The sequence below is a fragment of the Protopterus annectens genome, chromosome 10.part0, assembly GCF_019279795.1.
Source record: "Protopterus annectens isolate FY-2018-M chromosome 10.part0, PAN1.0, whole genome shotgun sequence".
NCBI lineage: Eukaryota > Metazoa > Chordata > Ceratodontiformes > Protopteridae > Protopterus > Protopterus annectens.
Window position 1 is genome coordinate 310,968,344 of NC_056744.1, and position 20,739 is coordinate 310,989,082.

General features: G+C 47.1%; 1 protein-coding gene across 2 annotated transcripts in view; it reads right to left on the reverse strand.

The window, feature by feature from the left end:
• The window catches only part of PIGC (phosphatidylinositol glycan anchor biosynthesis class C), a 297,093-nt gene that overhangs the window by 103,188 nt on the left and 173,166 nt on the right, over positions 1-20,739 (reverse strand). The window lies entirely within an intron of this gene.

Here is a 20,739-nt window from a genome sequence, read left to right on the forward strand (position 1 = left end):
CCGAATAAGCCTCCTCCTGGTGGTCCGAGAGAGTAGAGCCATCAGAGGCCTCATCTGAGGAGTGTGGATCAGAGGGTTCAACCCTGGGCCTTTTGTCTGGAGGAGGTTGAGAGCCCCTGTCCGGATGAGGTTGAAAGCCCCTAATTAAGGAGATAAGATCCTCTGCTAAGCTTAGAATTTGTGATCCTGTAGAGGGTCCCTGAGGGATAACCTTGGGAGGCAAAGCTTTTGAAAGTTTAGCAGCTTTAGCCCTGAAGAATGCCTTAATGGACATGGATGCAGGAGGCCTGGCTGCACCACGTGCTGGTGTAGATTTGTCTAAAGGAATGGTGTCGGAAAGTTCCAGGACACCAGTTTCTGTTGGCAATTCAATAACCGACTCGGCCGGGGCCTCTGGGACCAAGGTAGTCGGTTGAGCGGTTTCTGAAATTGGAAGTACCAAGGACTCGGTTTCAGCCGAGACCGAGACACTCACGGTAGGCCTGGCCGTGGTTTCAGCTGAAACCGCGGACCGCGTGTATCGGTCCTTGTCCTTCCGTTTTTTAACTAAATGAGAAGTCGGGGTCTCCGACGGCATCTTATACGAAAAACTAGCCCCAAAAAATTCCTCTGCAAACTCCGCCCGACGTCTGAGAGTGCATCGATTGAAGGAAGCACAGGCTGAACAGGCCGAGACGTCGTGGTCTGGGCCTAGGTAGGGGAGGCAGTAAGAGTGCACTTATGAGGTATTTGTTTCCCACAAGTCAAACAATTATTAACTTTATCTGACATCGGCTGAGGCAAGAAAGAGTCCCCAACGGGGTACTTAGCTTTTTGAAGTCTTCGGTAGCTGAAATTACAGGAGCTGGCCGACCGGCACTTGCGAACTGCATCTGCTTCGGGCACCACGCGGCAAGAAAGACCGGGGAAGATGGCGTCGGCGGATGCTTTTATACCCCAGGCGCTCTGACGTCGGGGATAATGCGATCACCCGACGCCGGACCCAGACTTTGGAATCCGGCCGACCGAAGGGCTGCCTGAGGCAGGACAACCCATATGTGATGACTGCAGATGCATCCTTGAAGGACATCCACGAAAGGAATCGCGGTCTCCCATGTTACGAGGGCCTCCTCTGCCCCTAGGGCGGCATCTACCTGAATAACCATCCCCTCCCCTGCCTCTGGAGGGGGACTCACCTTGTGCATCGGGAAAAAACCTCTGTGATTTCTTGAACCACATCTTCCCACCCCTCTGAGCCTTGGGATAAGGCCTAGAGGGAAGGGAAAAATGGACTCCTACGGCAGACAGAGTTTTTCTCTCTTGCTCGCACCTAGTGAGAGTGTCTTTCACCTTGGTTCCGAACAAAGAGGAACCACCAAACGGGGCGTCGGTGAATGTAGACTTGAAGGCCTCCACAAAATGACAAAGGCGCAACCAGGCATGTCTCCTAAGAGCAACTACTGAACTTGCTGCCCTACTCGCTCCATCAGCTGCGTGAGAGATCAGCCTCATGGAGGAGTTCGCAATAGAATTGAGGGTAGACATCTGAGCGTTGACTTTCTGAGTCACCGCCTCAGAAACGTTACCCGTTAAGAGTATCTCCAAGCTCCTTTAGGAGATCTCTCTGGAGCCGTGTAAAGTGTGATAAGTAATTCAGTGACCACAAAGTAAAGGCCGCTGAAGAAAACATACGCTTCCCGTACCGGTCCATAGTCCTAGACTCCTTGTTAGGGGGATGGACGGTGGAAGAAGTCTCAGCCAATTCCCTTCTTGGTGGCCGCTGCCACCACCATGGCACCCATAGGGACTCCCTTGGATAGAAATTCGTTAAGACTGGGCAGACAAAAATTTATTGGGTCTCCTAGTGACTGGTTCCACAGATTCAGGGGTTTCCCACACCCTTCGACAAACCAGATCCAGAAGCTCGAAGGGTGGAGACACCCAGGAGGTGGAGGGCTGAGCACCAAAGGCCTTCAGGAACACGATTCCTCTTCGGAGGGGACTTTGGATGGCCAGTCACCTCTTTGCTTCAAAATCTCTAGGATGTCAGAGAAAGAAACATCCTCAGAGGATGACTTAGGGGACCCCTCCGATTCCTCGAGGTTGGTGTCTGACGTGAGAGACTCGTCTTGGGAATCTATGTGCTTCTTCTTGCACATTTCTTTCTGGGTGGCTCCTCAGGCAAAAACTCTGAGGAGCCCTCAGAAATATGGGGACCACTCGTGGGGGCACCCTGAGGCCTTGGGGCTCCGCTGTCAGGAGATAGAGGGCGATCAGAGACCTGCACCAGTGCTGTAGGGGACAGAGTGACCGAACCGTATAATGCCGCTGACTACCTGGCCAGCGCAGTCCGCATGGCCTTGAAAGCTGGTCCTCCCGGGTCCGAAGATCGACCAGCCGTGGAAGACCTCGGATTAGAAGGGACCAAGTCTGAAGCCGAGACAGGAGTCAGGCTTCCCTGCACTGAAGCACTGAAAGGAAGTCTAGGAGCTGAGGTGTGTCCCGAAGCCTCTCCCGCGGGTCCGACCAAGGAATCCGGAGTTCTGAACCCCGTGGATGGTGCCAACGATGTCGGAGCTGACGTCGGAAGAGATAAGCCAGGAGGGGCTGTCGGAACCGACCTAGGGACATCAAACGGAGCCGAGCACTCCGGCTCCGAAAGCTGACATGCGCTCGGAGGAGGAAGTATCGATGTAGGTAGAGGGACCAGCTCTGGAGCCGACTTGGTCGGAGATGAAAACAATTTAGCCAGTACCGGTGACTGAAGAAGTCTTTGCACCACTCTAGCAACGTCCGCATCCGATAGCGTCCTGAAGGATTTGTATGATAGGGAAGGAGATCGAGACCTCCTATCTGAAGGAGACCTGCGAGGAGGAGATACCGGCCTAATGCTAGGCGACCGGCTCCGAACAGGCTCCGAGAAAATAGGAGCCGAAGCAAGTTCCATAGGCACTGACACTTCCTGCGGCCCCGAGGATGTCATGGAAGATTTAGCTGTTTTCTACAGCAGCTCCGAGATACTGATGGAGCCAGGGCATCCGATAACGTCCTGAAGGATTTGTATGATAGGGAAGGAGATCGAGACCTCCTATCTGAAGGAGACCTGCGAGGAAGAGATACCGGCCTAATGCTAGGCGACCGGCTCCGAACAGGCTCAGAGAAAATAGGAGCTGAAGCAAGTTCCATAGGCACTGACACTTCCTGCGGCCCCGAGGATGTCATGGAAGATTTAGCTGTTTTCTACAGCGGCTCCGAGGATACTGATGGAGCCAGGGAATCACTTTTTAGCCTTGGAAGATTTAGCTTTTGATGGAGAGGACTTACAGCTGGAAGCACTCTCCAAACCCTCCTCGAAGGAGGGTTTCAGAAGTCCCTTCAAAATCAATTTGTTCTTCCTTTCCTGAAGAACACGCAGGCTAAAAGCATGACAAAAACTACACGATTCCTGGAGGTGAATCGCTCCCAGACAGTACACACAGCGTGTCCATCAGTGAGAGACATCTTATAACTGCACTTCATGCATTTCTTAAAGCCCAAGGGCTTATGCTCCTTAGTATCTTTAGACATCGTCACTACAAAACCGAGTAACTAACCCAACAACCAGACCAATGGTCAATCAGCCACAAGCGCGGGAACAGAACAAACAGACAGTACACCACAAAGACCTCTAACTTAAACAGTCCTAGAACACAAGTACAAGAGGGAGGACCAAGTCCTCTAATTTAAACGGTCTTAGCCCAAGGGAAGAAAGTTAGCACACAAGGTAAGCTAGGGGACAGACTAGGTCCTCTAACTGAAACAGGCCTAGCCCACTGGAAACAGCTAGTGGGACACCACAAGAACACGCTAAAACGAGAAAAAACAACTTTTCCACAAACACAGTTCACAAATAGCTATGAAAATAGCTTTTTTTGCAAAAAACTTCTCTGCTATAAGAACAAGAGAGTACTTAGCCACAGCCAAGAGCCAGACCAAGTACGAGCGACACGAGCGGCAAACGAGATCTGGGTATAGAGAGCAGTGCAGCATGGGATACCATCTTAGCCCAGCCAATTGAAAGACTTCGAGCTAAAGTACGGCCGAGTCGGAGCCGACATTCGGCTCCGAACCCACAGGTAAGAATGTAGCCTACATATCATCTATATTTAAAACCCACTTGTCCTGGGTAATGACTTCCCAGTTTTTTGCCTGCAGAGCAATCTTTCCCCCCAAAGGAGCAGTCAGTTGAGAAGTGCTTGGAAGTTTTAAAGTTAAGTCATTGAGACAGTTTACCATAGGGGGGGCTCTTACTACTCCTTGATTTGGAAGTGGGAGCCCCCCACTGCTTAGTCCTGTGCGTACCCTGGGACTGAAGCTTGGGTGTTCTGCTGGTTCTGGGTTTGGACTGAGAAGGTCTGGAAGAGGTAGGAAGAGACCAATTCTTAGAGGGCCAATGCCTACTAAATCTTGGAGATTGTACTTGCAGGAAATCTTTAACAGTTTGCACAGATTTAGCTTTTTCCTCCATCTTTTTAAGAACTTCTTCTGCTTTGTTGCCAAACAGAGCATCCAGCAATTTAGCTTTAACATGATCTGGCAAAGATTGCTCCTTAAAGCCAAGCATGCCTTCTAAGTACAGACCCAATGACAGCAGCCCTGCAAGATGCCTCTAGTGACTCAAAACCACATTGCAAAGTATGCTTTCCAACCTGTTCAGCAGAATGCATTAAATCCTGTAAATCCTTATTTTCAGCAGAGTCAGGAATCAACACCATTTTCTGTTTAAGCAATCCAATAATATGCTGCTGATACTTTAACATATGAAACTGACAGTTTAAGGCCCTAATGGCCAAAGTTGGTTGCATAAGTGTATACCTTCTTACCCCATCTATCCAGCGCCCGGGAGTTTCTATCAGAGGGGGTAGGATTTTTGGCAGTAGTAGCCTTAATGCCCTTGGGTCCCTGTGAAATGGTCTCAGGATCCACAGTAGGATTTTTAAAAAGGAACTTGTGAGAGTCAGGAACCCTGTAATAATATCTATCAGGTTTTCTGGGAGCAGGAGGTAGAGAGTCAGGGGCCAAGCTAGATTCCGAAAAGGCATCATCAACAATGTCTAGTACAGGAGGAAAAGTTAAAGGCCTGTGTTGGGGCAGGAGTAAGAAATCCCTAAGCCTCTTTTTAGAATCAGAGTAATCCTGGCTTTCCCAGTGAAAGTGCTCCCTAAGAGTATGCAGGGTTTCACCAAAAGAGAAATCCTCTGGGGGGGGGGGGGAGCAGAGGGAATAGAGTCCTCTGCATCAGAATCCTCATAGATAGATAAGGGTAAATCCTGGTCATCAGAGGAAACAGAAATTTCAGAATCCTGGTTAGAAGTATCATAAGCAAATTCAGTCCTAGGTCTCTTAGAGGGGGAAGGTTGGCTTCCCCTGATTAAAGTAATAAGGTCTTCAGCCATTCTTATCATTTGTTTTTTCGCATAGAGGCCTGACCATGCAGTCTGGGCGTCAGTTTTCTAGGCATGGTTCGAGTTTTAGGCCTTGAAGAAGAAGATAGCGTCCGTTTAATATACAAGTCAGTAGGCCTGAATACACCCTCAGAAGCCGGTGCCTGCAGAGCAGCTCCGGATCCATCCAAGGTAACGACATCTGCAGGTTCCACAGTTGAAGCATCTCACAGCATACCGGACTCCGAATGGGTCTCAGTAGAGGCCTGCGAATCTGAAGTAGCGGGTATTAGGGTCTGCAAAAGCACCTCACTGAGTACCGGCGAACTCGCGACTGGCTTAAGAGAAGCACCGTCGGCAGCTTTGGACATAGGCAGCCTGTCTCTGTCTTTATCTTTGCGTTTTTTTGGAATGTCGGTAGTCGGATGGCTTACCAAAGACATATCTGGATAATTGAACTGAGTACCAAAATATTTAGAAGTGTAAATATACAGACGACAAATAGTTTGTTGCTTAAATAAGGCACAAAACCAACAGCAAGGTACAGCAAGGTACGTCGTGGTCAGGGCCTAGGCAAGGAATACAGCATGAATGAAAATCTTTGTGAGATATTTGCTTTCCACAAGAAATACAATTATTTACCTTTACTGACATCAGTTTAGAGCAAGAAAAAGTTTCCCCAATGGGGTACCTAGCTTTAGTTGAAGACTTCAGTTCTGAAACTTGAAAACAAAAATTTCAAATGTCGGCCGACCGGCACTTGCGAACTGCTTCTGCTTCGGGCACCGCATGGCAAGAAAGACTGATGTAATGGTGTTATACACCCCTGACTACCTGACGTAGCGGAAGATGAGACAGCAACCAATGCAGGACCCAAGACTTCGATAATCCGGCCGACTGAGGGCTACTGCAAGCAGATAACCAAATGTGATGACTGCAACAGTGAAACACGAAGAACATCAGAAACTTAGTATTTCTGCATCGGTTGCTGTCGCTTCATGAGTGACATCAGGTCGTCAGTGGTATAAAAACAGGCAGCCAAAGCCATTACATCAGTTTTTCTTGCCCCAAACGTCAGGAGCCCCCAAATAGGAAGCTAAGTTATGGTGGGAAAACACCACCAGTAAAAAGTAAATACCAATAGCCCTGAAAGGAATGAGGAAGAGAGAAAGAAAAAGAGAGAGAGAGAGAGACAGAGAGACAAGGGGGCTGGAGGGTGGGAAACCAGGACTGCAACAGTGAATACACTCGAACATCTACATTTAGTGTACACAACTGTACTATGTTCTTCATGTTTCACTGTTGCAGTCATCATACTTGGGTTGATTCCCAAAGCTGAAGAATGGGTGGAGGCAGTCATGAGTTGGGGCTGGCTAGTATGCCCTGCATGACTGTGGTTGCAAAGCCTGCCCTGGATTTGGAAAAGATAGGCAGGTGGGTGATACTGCTTGGTGACGGTATAAACAGAACTCCAAGTTGCAGCTTCCAGAATGTCCCTGGTAGGGACTCCTCTGAGAAAGGCTGTAGAGGATGAAGTTGCCCTAGTGGAATGAGTTCTGACGCCCTGAGGGGATGGTTTCCCATGGTGTTTGTAACAGAAATGGAAACAAAGTGCTATCCATTTGGAGATGGTTTGTTTAGACATGGCCTTGCCCTCTGCTCCTGGTGCAAAGCTGACTAATAACTGGTCAGATTTCCTAAAGGGCTTAGTCCTATCAAGGTAGTATCTGAGCTGTTTGCGCACAACTAAAGAGTGCACGATCCTTTCCCCCTTATTTTGAGGATTAGGGAAAAAGGTGGGCAAACGGATAGATTGGTTGAGAGCCACACTGGACACCACTTTAGGCATGAAAGTGGGGTAAGTCCTGAGGGAGACCCTGTCAGCATGAAAAATAATAAAGGGTTCCACAGCCATAAGTGTTTGTAGCTCAGACACTCTTCTAGCTGAAGTGATGGCCAGAAGAAAGGCTTTTTTCCAAGAGAGGAATTTCAACTCTGATGACGCTGGGGGGTAAGTGTGAGCTTTTCCAACACAAAGTTAAGGTCCCAAGCAGGGGTAGGGGCTCTTCTTGGTGGCCTTAAGTTGTTAGCCCCTCTCAGGAACTGCTTGATGAGAGGGTGAGAGAAGATAGGTGGCTCAGTGCTGTAATGAGCTGAGATGGCAGAGACATGGATCTTAATGGAAGAGAAGGAACAGGCCTTTGTGGAGTAGGCCTGCTAGGTAATCCAGGATGAGAGGTAAAGGAGGGCTGTGCTGGATCCGCTCTTTTAGTGTGGATCCAGGAAAGTACAGTTGTGTACACTTACCATAAATGTAGATGTTCGAGTGTCTTCACTGTTGCAGTCATGACTGTAGGGTTTTCCCCTGCCGGCAGGCAGTCCTCGGTCGGCCAGAATCCCAAAGTCTGGGTCCGGCGTCAGCTGTTCAGCCATGCTTCCTGACGTCAGAGCGCCAGGAGTACAAAGCTGACAGCTGACGCAATGCTCTCCAGTTTTTCTTGCCCCAGATGTCAGAAGTTCCAAAATGAGTAAGGTCCCATACCTTTTGCAAATACACCTCAGAAGAAGGGTGAAAAAAGGAACCACACAAAAGAAAAAATAAGAGGGGACAGGAGGGAGGGAAACCCAGACTGCAACAGTGAAGACACTCGAACATCTACATTTATGGTAAGTGTACACAACTGTACTATGTTCATCGTGTTTCACTGTTGCAGTCCTGACTGTAGGGTAGAATCCCAAAGCAGAAAGAAAGGGAGGTGGTCATAAAGTAGAGGGGGCAGCTATAAGGCCCTGCAAGACTGCAGAAGCAAAGCCTGCCCTAGACTTAGAGTAGAGAGGTAGATTGTAGTGCTTGGAAAAGTATGCACTGAACTCCAAGTTGCAGCTTCCAAAATGTCTTTGGTAGGAACTCCTGAGGAAGGCAGCTGAAGTGGCAGCAGCTCTGGTAGAGTGAGTCCTTATACTGGGATTTGCTTTCCATGGTGTGAATAGCAAAATCTGATTCCATGAGCAATCCATTTAGAAATGGTCTGTTTTGAAATGGCTTTACCTTGGGAACTTGAAGCATAAGAAACAAACAATTGCTCTGATTTCCTGATGTCCTTGGTTCTGTCCAGGTAAAAACGTAGTTGTCTGTGTACATCCAAGGAATGTAAGATCCTTTCCCCTTTATTTTGAGGAGTGGGGAAAAAAGTTGGCAAGTGAATAGTTTGATTTAAAGCCACTTTGGAAACCACCTTAGGCATGAAAGTAGGATTAGTCCTTAAAGACACCCTGTCTTGATGAAAAATAATATAAGGTTAAACAGCCATAAGAGCTTGCAACTCTGAAACTCTCCTGGCAGAGGTCAGAGCTAACAGGATGGCTGTTTTCCAAGATAAAAACTTGATGTCAGAAGTGGCAGCAGGCTCAAAAGGAGGTAAGGTGAGCTTTTCCAAAACATAGTTGAGATCCCAAGCAGGAATGGGAGGAGATCTAGGGGGCCTTAAGTTCTTAGCTCCTCTGAGAAATTGTCTCATGAGCTGATGGGAAAAGATAGGAAGGTCTGTATTATAATGAGCAGAAATAGCAGAGGCGTGTATCTTTATGGAAGAGAAAGAGAGACCCTTATGAAAGAGGTCTGACAGGTAAAGTAAAATCTGAGGAATGTTAGGAATAAGAGGATCAGAATCCTGAGCCTGCATCCAGGAACAAAATATTTTCCATTTTCCTGCATAAGATTTTCTAGTGCTAGGACGTCTGGCTTCTAAAATGACATCCATAACCTGCTTGGGTAGGAGAGAATGAATCAAAGATCATGGATTAACCAGGCCGCCAGGCTGAGAGTTTTGACATGGGAGTGTAGAATCTGACCCTGGTGTTGGGACAGAAGGTTCGGAATCTGTGGTAAACCCAGGGTGGCTCTAGACAAAGGTTTCTCAGTGTTAGGTACCAAAACTGTCAAGGCTAATTTGGGGCCAGCAAGATTATCATCTTGGGCTTGTCCTGCTTGCTCTTTAGTAATACCCATGGAAGAAGAGGAAGAGGTGGAAAGGCATATCCCGAGAGGTTTCTCCAACTGAATGATAGAGCATCCACTTTCCAAGCTTGATCGTGGAAAGTCCTGGTGCAAAACATTTAGGTTCATAGGTTCATACTAGGCTATCTGCCCTAGGGCATTTATAAGCCTAGCCAGAATGTGTTTGGCTTTCGCCACCTATTTTAAATTTATTTTGCTATGCCCTTTTTCGAGGTTAGTATACTGTGCCTCTGTCTAACAGTGACACAGAAGTGATACCCGGGGTAAACCTACGATCTCCCATCCACTCATCAAGATTCCTCCTGAAGAGAGTCAATGAGGGACTCTGCCTAACCTGGACTGGGATTTTATTCCAGAGTGAAGGGAGCCTCTGGGTTATGAATCTGTCCCTCCAGCATGGCCTATTTATTTCAGTTCTGAGGTTCAAGTCTCGAGCGTAGCTTGATGGGATTTGGATTTTCTGAGCTGCAGCATGTCCATTGATTCCGGGTTGGACATGGCTTTATACTCCAGGCACAGATCACCTCTGAACAGGTGGTATGCCACTGAGTAGAGCTGGAGTTTCTTTAACCGGGCAGCATATGGCATCTGTTTGAGCCCTTTGATCCTCTTGGTGAGGTACTTTTGGGGTCTTTCCAGTTGCTGCAGGTGTCTGGTAAGGTACATCCGAAAAGGGCATTGTACTCAATTATGGGCCTGATGAGGGATGAATAAAGAGGCAGATGACCTCCCTGATCTAGATGTGAATCCCTTCATGATTAGGTGGGCTATATAAAATGTTTTTCTAACCACTTTGGCCATGTGGTTGTCAAATGAGAGATTGCTATCAACTTGGGTCCCCAGGTCCCTAATGACTTCTTCTGTACTTAATGGATTACCACCTATGTGGTAATTTGTGGGCACTTTGTTTTTGCCAAAGGGGATGACTATACACTTTCTGGCATTTAGCTTGAGGCCATGGCTCTGGCACCAGTTGTCTGTTTCTATGAGGCCCTTTTGGAGGATGCTTGTGTCGGCTGGAGAGTCGATTATGGCGCCCAGTTTGCAGTCATCTGCGAACTTGGTCAGCCACAGTCCTTCCGTGTTGGCCTGTACCTCCGAGAAATCTATACCGAACAAAAGAGGTCCCAGGACTGCGCCTTGTGGGACACCACTGGTTTGGAGTCTGACATGGCTCCAGCAATTCTAACCATGTGGGTTCTGTCCTTGAGCCAGTTTGCAATCCATCTAGTGACATAGGGGTTTATATTTAAGCTGGTAAGCTTATCTATAATGCCCGAGTGGGGTATTGTATCGAAGGCTTTTGCGAGGTCCAGGTAGGCTGTGTGGACCACCTTACCCTCGTCAATGGCCTTAGTGACTGTTTCAAAGAAATCAACCAGGTTTAAGAGGCAGGATCTGCCCTTAAAGCCGAACTGGGTAGGATCCAGTGTTTGTAGGTCCCCAATATCTTTATTTATGAGGTCCATGATGATCCTTTCCATAGCTTTGCAGACCAAGCTAGTCAGGCTTATGGGGCGATAGTTTCCAGGATCCGTTGAGGCACCACCTTTATGGAGAGGGACCACTGTTGCTGTGCGCCACTCTTTGGGCACATATCCTGTAGTAAGGCTGAGATTGAACAGTAGTTTTATGTTTGGGTTTAGCTCTTCTTGGAGTTCATGTAGGACGAGCCGGGACACTATCTGCTCCCATTGCTCCTGTCTTTTTGCTTTGGAGAGGGCGGCTCTTACCTGAGCATCTGAAATGTCAGGGGGGCAGCACTCTGCTGGGATAGATATTTGCCCTTTGGTGGGGAGAAGTTTGCGCAGAACCTGTCAGCTAGATGTTGGCAATGTCTGTGGGTTCGGTGTATTTTTTGTCATTTTGGACTAATTCTGAGCATATCTGGGAATTACCACCCGGGTTCCTAACATAACTAAAGAAAGCCTTGTGATTATCCTTAGTGTCCTGTGCAATTTTTCTCTCGAAGCTGGCCTTAGACAATTTTATGTGTGCCCGTAGTTTTTTGCTAATACTGATCAGAGATGCCTTCCCTTTTTGGGATTTTGCTTCATCATTTAGTAGCTTCCTCCTTCTATTGTATAGTTTGTTTATGGCTGGGGTCCACCAGACAGGACGTCTGCCTTTGGAGGATTGGGTCTTGGTTTTATTTGGGATCGCATGATCCATGCATTCCTGAAGGTGTTCATAGAATGCGTTTATAAAGGATTCTGCGGTCTGGGCCATATTTTCCACAGGCCTGGGGGCTTTGAAGGATTCCACCTCAGTTTTGAGGAGTGTGAAATTTGCTTTAGAGAAGTTTTTCACTGTGGTTTTCTGGGCAGGGGGTGGGGTCGGGATGTGAATATCCAGTGAGATTAGTTTATGGTCTGATCTTACCAGTGAGGGATACACTTCTGGTCTGGAGCATAGAGTCCCCATGTTGGTGATGATCAGGTCCAGTATGTTTTCCCTCTTGTGGGAGTGGTAACAAGTTGTTCCATAGCATTTGAGTTTATAAATTCTAGGATCCTTTGGGCTAGGGTGTTGGAGCTAGAGTAATGCTCCCAGTCTATGTTTGGGTAGCTGAAGTCGCCCAATATAATGGTGTTTGGAGAGACCTTCATATTTTCCAGTGTTCTCAGGAAGGCCGAGTGGGGTTCCTGGGTTTGGGAGGGTGGTCTGTAGTAGGCTATAAACTGGAAGGCAGTTTTACCCACTGTTAGTTTCACATGGATAGTCTCTGATGCTTCGTGCTTTGCCACCAACCTGGAGGTGTTGGTATCTTTGATGAATATCGATACTCCCCCTCCTTTTGTGGTTCGGTCCAAGTTTTGGGGCCGAAAAGCATGTATGAGGTATAACCTGGTAGTGCTGGGGTGCTCTCGGGAGCCCTGAACCAGGTTTCTGTTACTGCACAGATATCGATTTGTAGTTGATGATTGAGGTGGGATGCAAAGAGGTCTATGTGAGGACATCCCCAGACTGCTGTAATCATCTTGAATATTTCGGTGTCCAGCATCCATTCGTGTGGATCTGACAGGTTTCTGCTCAGATTGTCTGTCAGGACGTTTTGCTTCCCTGGTAGAAACTGAGCTTGAAGGTCCAGATTGCAAGCTAGAGCTGTGTTCCAAAGATCCATGGCTAGTTTGCAAAGGGGATAGGAATGAGATCCCCCTTGCTTGTTTATGTACCACATAACTGTGGTGTTGTCTGTCCATATCAGTAGTTGTCCTGGTTGTAGAAGATTCCTGAAGGCCAACAGAGCTTTCTGAACGGCTAACATTTTCTTTAAATTGATATGCAAGTGCTTCTGACCCTTTGTCCAAAGGCCCTGCAGACAGCTGCCCTGAAAATGGGCTCCCCATGCATAATCTGAGGTGTCCGTTGTTAGTATCGGAGTGGCTGGAGGCAGATTGAAGGGTTTTCCTTTGTTTAGAGTACATGCCTTGGACCACCAAAGGAATTCCTTTTGAAGACAAGGCAGGACGGAGATCAGTATGTCTAGACTGTGACAATGTTGAGACCATACACTTTTTAGGTACCACTGTATTTTCCTCATATGTAGTTCTTACATATGGTACTAGAAGGATGCAGGAGGCCATGTAACCCAGAGCCTGCAGGAATCTCCTTGCAGATAGCGGAGTTGTAGCTGCCAAGGTTTTGAAAGTTGAAGCCAGCTGTAACTGTTTTTCGTATGTCAGAAATGCCATCTGGGTTGTTGTGTTTAGAGAAGCGCCCAGAAAAATTATCTGTTGTGAGGGTGTCAAATTTGACTTTTTTATGTTTACAGTGAAGCCCAGGAACTTGAGAAGATTCTGAACAAACTGTAGATGCTGGAGTAAGACATCCTTGCTGTCTGCCTGAATAAGACAGTTGTCCAGATAAGGGTAAATTTGAATTCCCTTGAGTCTGCAATAAGCTATTACTGGAGCCAGGCACTTAGTAAATACCCTGGGCACAGTAGACAATCCAAAGGGCAGCGCAGAGAATTGGTAGTGCCTCGATCCTGCCTTGAGCCTGAGGTATTTTCTGCGTTCCCGTCTGATGGGAATGTGTAAATATGCTTCTTTTAAATCCAAAGTTACCATCCATGCACTTTTGGTCAGCACTGGCAGTAGCTGCTGTAGAGTAAGCATCTTGAATTTTGGTATCTCTAGAAAAGTGTTCAAGACTGACAGATCCAGAATGGGTCTCCATGAATTTTGCTTCCTGGGGACTAGAAAGAGCCTTGAGTAAAAACCTTGTCCCATCTCTGAAAGTGGAACTAGTTCTATGGCTTTCATAGCCAAGAGAGCTTCCACCTGGTTTAATGCCTCTGACCACTGATGTCTTGGAAGATCTGGCCATCCGCTTGGGCCTTGGTGGGGTATGAAAATGAAATTTGTAACCTCTTGAAACCACATCCAGAACCCACTTGTCTTGGGTTATATGAGTCCAATTTAGATGAAAAAGTGAAAGTTTTCCTCCGAGAGGGGCTTCCAGGCAAGACGTTCCTGCAGCCCAACAGAGGGAGTCATTGAGTCTGTTTTCTATGAGTTTGCGACCTGTCTTCTCCTCCCCTAGGGGTGGAAGCAGTCCACTGTCTTGGTCTATAAGAGGCTTGCGTTTGAGGCCTACCTCACGTGCGTCTATATCTACCCCTCTGAGGCCTGTCTGAATTGGGAAAGGACCAATTTTTTGTAGGCCAATTCCTGCTAAATCTGGGTGGCTGTAGTAAGAAATCTTTAACTGTTTGCATGGACTTTGCCTTGTCCTCCATCTTTTTAATCACGTCTTCAGCTTTAGATCCAAATAAAACATTATGCTGAACAGGAGCATCCAATAATTTAGCCTTTACCTGATCTGGCAAATTTTGTTCCTTTAACCATGCATGCCTTCTAATTACTGTGCCAGAGGCAGCAGCCCTACAAGAAGCATCCAAGGCATCAAATCCACAGTGTAAACCATGCTTCCCAACTTGTTCAGTGGCATGCAATAAGTTATGTAGTCCCTTATCCTCTGCACAGGCAGAAATGGAGGTTAGCTTTTGCTTTAAAACAGACAGGAGAAATTGCTGGTATTTCAGCATATGAAACTGACAGTTTAAAGCCCTAATAGATAAAGTAGCAGAAGTGTACACCTTCTTGCCCCATCTTTCTAAAGATCTGGAATCCTTCTCATTGGGAATGGGGTTTTTGGCAGAAGCGGCCTTAACGCCCTTGGGACCCTGAGAAATGGTTTCAGGGTCAGCAGTAGGATTCTTGTATAAAAACTGGTGGGAATTAGGAACCCTATAATATCTGTCTGCCTTAACAGGAGCTGGAGGAAAAGAGTCGGGAGTTAAGTTAGCCTCTGAAAAAGCATCATCCACAATATCCAAAATAGGAGGAATAGCCAGGGGCCTATGTTGGGGAAGAAGAAGAAAATCCCTTAGTCTTTCCTTAGATTCCGAGTACTCCTGTCCTTCCCAGTGGAAATGTTCCCTCATTTCATGCAAAGTTTCCACAAAACAGAAATCCTCAGGGGGAGAAGTTGAAGGAATGGATTCCTCAGCATCAGAATCCTCATAAGGAGGAAAAGAATATTCCTGGTCAGAAGAAGAAACAGAAGCCTGATCAGAGGAGTCATAATAAACTTCCTGCCTCAGCCTTTTATCTGGAGGGGGATGTGAACCCCTAATCATAGTAAGTAAGTCCTCTGCCATTTTAAGTAACTGTTTCTGAGACTTGGGAGCCGGATCAGAAGAGGCCTGGGTTGCAGTCTTTGATTTAAAAGGAGTCTTTGCCTTTGTCTTTGGCTTTGCCTTTATAAGAAGCTGAGTAGGCCTGAAAACCCCTTCGGAAGCCGGTACCTGCACAGCGGCTCTGGACCCATCCGAAGGAGCATTGTCCGAAGGTCCAACTGAAATATTCAAAGGCCTAGTTGGCTCCTCGTGGGAGTCCGTTTCGGCTATCGGTTCCGAAAAGGCCGACGACAGGGGCTGCAAAAGCGCCTCACTGACGACGGCCGAACCTGAAGCTGGCTTCGCTTGTGCGATATCGTCTGATTTGGACCTCGGAGGCCTGTCTTTGTCCTTGTGTCGTTTGTGAACTCCGGTATCCGGAACAGTATCCGACAACATTTTGTAATTAAAACGCCTACTGAAGTAATGAAAAGCACAATCGTACCTTCATTTAATAGTACGTTGATTGAATCTAGCACAAAACCGACAACTAGCTATGTCGTGGTCAGGGCCTAAACAAGGAATACAGTAAGAATGAAAATCCTTATGAGGTATTTGCTTCCCACATGAAATACAATTATTAACTTTTTCTGACATCGGACTGGAGCAAGAAAAAAGTTTCCCCAACGGGATACTTAGCTTTGAGTAGGAGAAGAAAGTCTTCGGACTGAAGTTTGATTAAAAAAATTGTCAGGAGTCAGCCGACTGGCACTTGCGAACTGCTATCACCGCACGGCAAGAAAGACTGGAGAACATGGCGTCGGCTGTCAGCTTTGTACTCCTGGCGCTCTGACGTCAGGAAGCATGGCTGAACAGCCGACGCCGGACCCAGACTTTGGGATTCTGGCCGACCGAGGACTGCCTGCCGGCAAGGGAGAACCCTACAGTCATGACTGCAACAGTGAAACACGATGAACATCAATACCTTTTCCACTTGTCAGCATAGGATTTTCTAGAACTGGGTCATCTGGCTTCCCGTATGACATCCAGTACCCGCTTGCTTAGGCTGCCACTGGAGGAGAAGTCAAGGAATAAGCCAGGCTGCAAGGTTCAGTGTCTGCAACTGTGGATACAAGAACTGCCCCTCCTGGTGAGTCAAGAGGGTTGGGACCTGGGGTAGTTGCCATGGAGGCAACGGTGACAGACTGCACAGTAGTGGGTACCAGTGTTGGCGTTGCCAGTCTGGAGCAATCAGGATTGCCCTTGGTCTTTCCTCCCTTACCTTGAGTAATACCCTTGTAAGAAGAGGTAGAGGGGGAAATGCATAGATCGAGAGGTTTGTCTAGTGGATGAATAGGGAATCCACTTTCCAGGCCTTGCTGCGAGGTTCCCTGGTGCAGAATTTGCTGAGCTGGTGGTTGTAGGGGGAGGCAAATAGGTCCACCTTTGGGGTCCCCATTTCTGGGTCACAAGTCTGAAGGTGTTGTGGTTTAATTGCCACTCGTGTAGGTCTAGGAGATTTATGCTTAAGTTGTCTGCCAGAGAGTTTTGGTTGCCTGGTAGGAATTGAGCTTGCAGGTGAATATGCATGGCTAAGGCCATGTTCCACAGGGTCATGGCTAGCCTGCACAGTGGGCAAGAGTGGGTTCCCCCTGCTTGCTGATGTACCACATTACTGTGGTGTTGTCGGTTTTGATTAGTCGAGGCTCCGGAGAGGGTAGGGATCTGAAAGCTGTCAGAGCGTGCTAAACAGCTAGCATCTCTTTTTGGTGGATGTGCAGATGAATTTGATTTGGGCTCCAGTGGCCCTGAATGCACCTGCCATCCAGATGTGCACCCCAGGCATAGTCTGATGCGTCTGTGGTTAGGGTCTGGGGTTGTGTAAAGGGAAGTCCCTTGTTGTGGTTGCATGCTGCTGCCCACCAAAGGAACTCTGTCCTTAGACAGGGTATCATAGTTATGATAGTTCCCAGGTCCAGAGAATGTTGGTATCAAAGACTTTTTAAGTACCACTGTAGTTTCCTCATATGTAGTCTGGCATATAGAATTAGTAGAATGGAGGCGGCCATGAACCCTAGGGCTTGCAGGATTTTCCTTGCGGATAACTGGATTCTGGTGGCCATTTGAGAGAAGTAGCCTATCAGATAGGCTTGTTTTTCTGGAGTAAGGAATACCACCTGGGATGCTGTGTCCAAGCTTGCTCCCAGGAATACAAATTTTTGACTGGGGCCTAGTTTGCATTTCTTTTCGCTGACAGTGTACCCCAGGGAGGTTAGAAGGTCCTTTACGAATGTCAGGTGCTGCAACAGCTTTTCCTGACTGTCTGCCTGAATCAGGCAACCGTCTAAGTAGGGGTAAATTTGAATATTTCTCTGTCTGCAACAGGCAATGGCTGGAGTCAAGCATTTTGTGAAATCTCTGGGAGCAGTGGATAAGCCAAAGGGAAGTGCAGAGAACTGATGATGCATAGCTCCTGCCCTGAAACGTAGATATTTTCTGCAGGAGCCCCTGACTGGGATGTGCAGATAGGACTCCTTTAGGTCTAGGGTGGCTAACCAGGCATCTTTGGACAGCATAGGGAGAAGCTGCTGTATGGTGAGCATTTTGAATTTTGGTACCACCAGGAAGGTGTTTAGAATGGTAAGATCTAAGATTGTTCGCCAGGTGCCCTCTCCAGGAAAAATCTGGAGTAAAAACCTTGGCCCATCTGTTCTGCAGGAACAGGCTGAATGGCCCTTATGGAGAGCACGGACTGAACTTGGTTTTGTGTCTCTGCCCACTGTTTTGGAGGAAGGTCTGGGAACCCTTTTGAGGTTGGCAGCATGTGGAAATAAAATTGATACCCCTGGGATACTATGCTGGGGACCCATTGATCGTTGATGATGGAAGTCCAGTTTTTTGCATGGTGGGCATGTTTTCCTCCTAGAGGTACAAGCAATTGGGCAGATGTGAGGTGTGGAGTTGAGAAGTCATTGTGAATTCTTTCCATAAGGGGTGGCTTAGCACTCCCTGTTTTAGAAGTGGAGGTATTCCATTGCTTAGATCTCTGCAAACCCTGAGACTGTAGTCTGGGGGGTCTGTTTCCCCTAGGTCTAGTTTGAGGTGGCCTTGAGGGGGCTGGAAAGGTCCATTTTGAGGGGCAATGCCTACTGAATCTTGAGGCTGCACTTGCAAAAAATCTTTGACTGTCTGCATAAACTTAGCTTTTTCTTCCATCTTTTTTAAAATCTCGTCTGCTTTGGTGCCAGATTGTCCTTGTTCAGAGATGTGTCCAATAATTTTGATTTGACATGGTCTGGCAAGGTCTGTTCCTTAAGCCAGACATGCCTTCTAAGTACAGAACCTGTGAAGATGCTTCTAGGGCGTCAAAACCACATTTCAGGAGATGCTTGCTGGCTTGGCTTGCAGAATGCATAAGCTCCTGTAATTCTTTATTTTCTGCACAGTCAGGGAAGGTAGATAATTTTTGCTTAATATTTTGCTTAATAAGTTCCATAGTATGTTGCTGGTATTTCAGCATGTGGAAATGGCAATTTAATGCTCAAATGGCATGAGTTGCAAAGGTGTATACTTTTTTACCCAATCTGTCGAAAGCTCGAGGAATCCCTGTCCGAGGGGGTGGGATTCTTAGCTATAGTTGCTTTTACTCCTTTAGGCCCTTGTGAGATGACCTCTGGGTCAGCAGTAGGATTTCTGAAGAGAAATTTGTGCGAGTCAGGGACTCTGCAGTACCTGTCAGGTTTCCTGGGAGCAGGGGGTAAAGTATCAGGAGTTGGACTGGATTCCATAAAGACATTGTTCACAACATCCAGAACAGGAGGGATAGCCAAGGGTCTGTGCTGTGGTAAATCTAAAAATTCCCTCAGTCTCTTTTTGGACCGAGGATAATCCTGGCATTCCCAATGGAAATGCTCTCCCAAAGTATGTAGGGTTTCACCAAAATAAAAATCCTCTAGAGGGGGGAGGCAGATGGTATGGATTCCTCTGCATCTGAATCCTCGTAGGCAGATAAGGGCATGTCTTCATAATCAGAGACCTCAGAGTCATCAGACTCTTGGTTAGATAAAGCTGTTGGGGACAAGTCTCTTTTTCGTTTAGCAGGGGAAGGCTGGCTTCCCCTAATCAGCATGATAAGGTCTTCCGCCATTTTAAGCATCTGTGATTGTGGCAAGGAAGCAGGAGCGTGAGTCAGGGAAGTCTTTTCTTTTTAGGTGTAGCGAGTACTCTTGACCTTAGAAATTCAATAGTTTTAGAAAGAACTGAAGACGTGAAAGAAGTTGTTGGTTTGTGTTGAATATCGGTAGTGAGAACTTCTTCCTCAGAAGCTGGTGCCTGCACAGCGGTTCCGGACCCATCCAAGGTAGAGACATCCGCAGGTTCTGTAGTCAAAGAAGAGTCTCGTGGCATACCGGACTCCAAACGGTCTCAGTAGCGGCCTGCGAATTCATCAAAACGGGCATGCACCTCACTGACTACCGGCAAACTGCGACTAGCTTAACGGAAGCGTCTTCGGCAGTTTTGGACCTGTGTGGTCTGTCTTCATCCTTACATTTTTTTTCGGAAGATTGGTAGTCGGACAGCTTACCGAAGCCATTTTGGAATACGGAGAATGAGAACGAAAGTATTTAGCGACAATAAGGGCCCGACGACAAATAGTTTGGGCATTGAACAAAGCACAAAACCGGCAGCGCGGTATGTTATGGTCTGGGCCTAAACAGGTGATGCAGTAAGAATGGAAATCTCGGTGTGGTATTTGCTTTCCACAGGCAAGACAATTGTTAACTTTTTCTGACATCGGTTAAAGCAAGAAAAAAGGATCCCCAACAAGGTACTTAGCTTTAGAAGACTTCAACTTCAATTTCGGAAATAAAAAACTCAGGTAGAGGCCGACCAGCACTCGTGCAAACTGCTTCTGCTTCGGGCTCCTTGGCAAGAAAGACTGATGTAACAGCGTCAGCTCCCTGTTTTTATACCACTGACAACCTGACATCACTCCTGAAGTGACAGCAACCAACGCAGAAAAAAAAAGTCTCTGGTATTCAGGCCAATTGAGGGCTACCCTGTCAGGATAACCCAAGTGTGATGACTGCAACAGTGAAACACTAAGAACATCTGCAACTGTATACAATAAGTGCAAATCTTGACACATACAATGGGACCACTGTAGCCTAGAACAGTAAGAACTGCTGGACTCAGGAGATAAGTTCTCTCTACACACTTCATTTGGGGAAAAGATTTTTTTTTTTTTTTAATTAACACAACCTAGCCATCAGCCAGTTCTGGCAGTTACTTACTGTCCGACTCGGTGAAAAAGAAACAAGTCAGCAGCATCATTATATAAACGAGCTGCAAGCCTTAAATCATTCAGTGTTTTAATAACTTGTTGACTGCAGATGATGGGTTAGGAGTACAGATGAAGTAGTAGAGAGCAACTTTAGTTAAAATCTCTCGAAAATTTGGCATGTAGTTCTCACTCTCAGCACAGAAGAGTACAGTTGTGTACACTTACCATAAATGTAGATGTTTGAGTGCATTCACTGTTGCAGTCATTACATTTGGGTAATCCTGCTAGCAGGTTGCCCTCAGTCGGCCTGAATTCTAAAGTCTTGGGCCCTGCGCCGGTTGCTGTCGCCCCTTCCCTGACGGCAGGTCGTCAGGGGTATAAAAGATGCAGCAGACGCCATTTTCTTCAG